General features: G+C 28.6%; 1 long non-coding RNA gene across 1 annotated transcript; it reads left to right on the forward strand.

Annotated features, from left to right (window-relative positions):
- Positions 1–2,305: 2,305 nt before the first annotated feature.
- On the forward strand, positions 2,306–3,203 carry LOC119662251. Its single transcript, XR_005250737.1, has 3 exons — positions 2,306–2,389; positions 2,486–2,544; positions 2,702–3,203. It is a non-coding gene; the product is annotated as an uncharacterized LOC119662251 (long non-coding RNA).
- Positions 3,204–4,553: the final 1,350 nt, after the last annotated feature.

Genomic DNA, 4,553 nt, shown 5'->3' on the forward strand with positions numbered 1-4,553 from the left:
AAAGTAAAGAGTATTTGTGTGTGTAGTGGGAGGAAATTTTTTTTCAATTAAAATAAAGTAGTTACTTTTAAGTGTTTACACTGCTGCGGCATTTTGCTTTACTGTAGCTGGCACATTTACACATACACAGTGAAAAAAATGGAAAATAAAAAAAAATAAAATGTTAATTACATACTTTGTGGCTATTTATGCCAGTTTTTTCACTTCATTCTTTCTTTCTTTTAACTTTACGCTCGCGTATCCTGTACACTTATTTATGCAAATATTCCTTTTGGCACTTAAACGTTTTCCACATTCCTTACTATTATACTTTGTTTGTTATTGTTACTCTTGGCTTTTTGTTTTTTCTCTTTATTTGTTTTTTTCTCTTTGTTTTTTTGTTTTTTTGTACAAATTTTTATAGTGAAAAGTACTTATTGTCGACAAAAGTTGCTTAGGGCGAAACCTCAGCTTAACACGAAATTATGTGTTGTTAAGTTGAATGTTGATACGGACGAATACAACTCTGAAACAGTGTGAAAAATACTACTATTTTTGTTTGTGAGTGTGTATGATTGTGTGCCTGTGTGCTTGACTGTTAGTGTGTTCAAGCAGTAACAACAGCTTATTCTAATTACAATTAAATACACAGTCAGTTACAAGTGTACAGTGTCAGATAAGTAGGGACGGGACGTTGAACACATGTTGCAAGTTGGAAAGCAACTCTGAAGTTTCTGTTGTGCAACGATAGCAGCGAACGTACAGGACGACGGGATTGCTGCACAAGCAATAGTAGCATCAGTCAAGTTGGCATGGTAATGTGCAACTGTGGTTTTTGCTATCGTTTAGTGTACTTCTAGATAAGGACTGCTTCTGCTAATGGGTTTAGCAAGACACTTTGCACTTTTTTGGTTCATATTTGCATATCCTTTTAATAAATTTTCGAAAAGATTGTGCAATTTTGGTTTGGTTCAATGTGTATGTGTGTGTACATATATTTTGTGAGTATTAATTTAAAAAAAAAAAAAGTTGGTTTAATAATAGGTGATATAAGGAAATCAATTAGCGAGATCAATAAAAATAATAATAAAGAGGTTTTCGAAAAGTAGTGAACTACAAGAACAAAAATTCATTTTTATATTATTTTAATTAATTGAATTTTTGACTGACCATACAGCTATTTCGAGTATGGGCAAATATCCATCATCAGTGGTCTTGTAAATAATACTTGTATTTAAGTATTCGTAAATAATTTTTTTTTTTTTGTTGAGACTGCAAGTACTAGGAATCGAACTCGTGCTCTGCCAGAATTGGAGGTTAGAGTCAGCGCTCCTTAACCAACTGATCCAAAGCCGTACTAAAATTTTATGTTCGCACATTTTTCTGCAGTTTTGTTAACAAATGCACTTGCTGTGTTTATATTAAAACTAAATCATAAACCATCTGTAGAATAATTGAATTAATTAATTATGTTTTTTTATTTTTTAAAATTCAATACTATTCTATTTGCAGAGGCATTATTTGTTGCATGATTTATATATTCTTTTTTATGTATAGTACCTAATCTACGTAATACTGAGAAAGTTATGCTTATGTCATTTCAAGTAATTATTTAATAAATCAAAATTTTTTTTTTCTAAAATTAAACTTAATCTTTTACCAGTTAATATTTTTAACAAAACGTATGGAAGTGGTTTCTTTACTATCTTAAGAGGTCTTAATTACATTAAGATGGGTTATATGATAATGACGACGATGTTGGCAATATTAAACATTGTTTTTGCTTTTTGGAGACATACATCTTTCTAAATACTATATTTGTGAATAACAAGAAGTAAGAACCTCATTCATATTTCATATTCATATTTACCAATACGATGAAGGATATATTAATCATGTATGCCTAAGGGCCATATTTTACAGACAGTCATACATACGACAAAAGGACATGGCAATTTTACAGAAAATCATATCAGAAAATCATATTGTCAATTATATACTTTAACTATTTTGATATAATTTTTGTGCCTTTGGATATGGATATATATCAGAATTATAGGAGAAAATTCTGATATTTATCTCTGAACAACATTGTTTTGACCAGCGTGACCAAATTGATAATAAAGTCTTTCTGTTTCTTCCATACGCCATTTTTTAAATTATCCACAATATCCACAATATCACATTTGATGTGACCATGACTGTCTGTCTAACACGGGCTATAATTTAGCTCTTTTAAGTAAAAATTAAAGCAAACTCTTAAAGCAAACTGTCAAATAATTATTTTTAATTTATTTAATTTTAAAATTTTGCTGATTTTGTTAGGTTTGATCTTGAGGTTAAGTTTCGATGTAAGATCTTACTTATTTATTCTATTTAACTGTACTGATTCGTCTTCAAATAATAGAAAGTAAGTAAATATATATTCATACTCATTATATTTAATCTTGACTTAGCATTATCAAATTTTCATTAACATAGATTTTTTTTGTATTTATCTAACCAGTTTTTTGTCTAAAATTCAAGTCTCCAAAGTGACGTAAATTTTCGTTGACTTCATATATCGTAAGTACAATATACTTTCATTATGCATTATGCTATATATTTTATATATTCAATATATGCTTTATGGTATATAGAATATAATTTCTCATATCCAATTAATTTTTTCTCTAAAGACTAACAAAAGTACATCAGGATTAAATATTAAATTTATTTTTAGAAAATTCTTAGTTAATAAAAAAACGTATTGACGGACAATGTCTCAAGTACCTGTGGGAAATAATGTAACACTGGCCGATGGCGTTGGCGATGGAATTGGAAGTTCAGAAAATAGCATCGTAGTAATCTTCCAAGCGCTGGCAACTACGAATCTCATTGTTTTCGTTATAGGTTCTCTTTTTGTTTTCTCTAATTTCTTTTGGGAACGGATGAAACCACTGATATTTGAAAGAAATGAATACCAATATGAGCATGACTATCCTATTCAAGAATCTTGGTTAAGCTGGGTGTGGCGCATGATAGCATATGCTATCGAATTATAAATACTACACTCCCAAGATGAAGAGGGTACTTAGATGGAAGGTATACTGAAGTGATTGGCTGCGTGTTTAGAAAATGGGTTACAGTTTGTTATTATTGTGCAAATATTGCAAATAAATGATAAATTGTTTGTGGTTGTAGTCATGAAGATTAAAAAAACTTGTGTAATTTTATTAAATGGTGGGAGAATAAAGTTTAAATGGGTATATATGATATTTTATAAAAATATGATAAATTTTTATGGTGAACGGCTTGCGCAATTTAATTCCGTTGAACCGTAGTGTCTATAATTCAGTAGCTGTGACATTAATATATATACTTATACCACTGTTTAGAGAAATTAATAGACTAGACAGAGAAATGAATAGACTAGGGCAGACATTATAGTAGCTAGTAAGGTTGGACATAAGTTAACAGAATTGAACAGGAACAGTTCACTAACAGCAAGGACTTATTATAAATCTTTGCAGTTGGGAAATTTATAGACAAATTACATGCATCGGTAAGTTCAAAAACCCCCGTATTCAGCTAATTTGACACTATATTGCTGCAAGCTTTTAAAAAAAAGAAGCATTTTTGTTTAAAAGAAAATCATGTTAATAATGAATAACCCATCTAGAAGGCTTATATCGACATACTATAAAATGTCTGGGTCAACAAACTAAAACAAGTCATGTTATTAGATGTTTGAAGTCAATAAATACATTTAAAAACGGTTTATTATAAAAAAAAAAATAATTTTCCAAAATAAAAAGAAACATTTCATTTAAAAAAAAATTTTTTATTATTAAAAAAAAAATTTTACTATTAAATAAACTTATGTTTACTTTTGGTATTTTTTAAAAATGAGCCTTACTAACGGTTTTCGTTTAAGACGGAAAGGAATTTGTTCAAGTTAGTAATAGAATTGTTTATATATCTTTTTAATTTTATTGACGCGTTGGTTTATAGAGCAAATATCAGTTATAACTTAGACATAACTTCAAAATTTTTATAAAAGAACGTGAAAATGAATGAAAATTGAATAAATGTTAATGAAAAACAAATAATTGTAAAGTTATTCTCTTGTTTGAGACATTATTTTCTATAACTAATATAACTAATAATTAATTAATTCAATTATTCTAGAGTTGGTTTATGATTACGTTCTAATGTAAACACACCAAGTAAATTTGTTAATAAAACTTTCGCAGCAAACTAACAAAACTACAGAAAAATGTGCGAATATAAAAGTTAAACACGGTCAAACATGGGTAAGTTGTTTAAGGAGCGCTGACTCTAAGCTTCACTTTTGTTAGGGCACGAGTTCGATTCCTGGTACTTGCAGTTTAAAAAATTATTACCGAAATATTACAAGAATTATACTCAATACTCGAAACAGCTGCATGTTCAGCCAAAAATTCAATTAATTAAAATTATATAAAAATAAATTTTGTTGTTGTAGCTCACTACTGTTGGAAACTTCTCTATAAAATTCATAAATTTAAAAATAAAGAAAATATGTTGTACATTAGCTTTCGCTAGCTTCTACT

The sequence above is a fragment of the Teleopsis dalmanni genome, chromosome X (genome assembly GCF_002237135.1).
Source record: "Teleopsis dalmanni isolate 2A chromosome X, ASM223713v2, whole genome shotgun sequence".
NCBI classification, from domain to species: domain Eukaryota; kingdom Metazoa; phylum Arthropoda; class Insecta; order Diptera; family Diopsidae; genus Teleopsis; species Teleopsis dalmanni.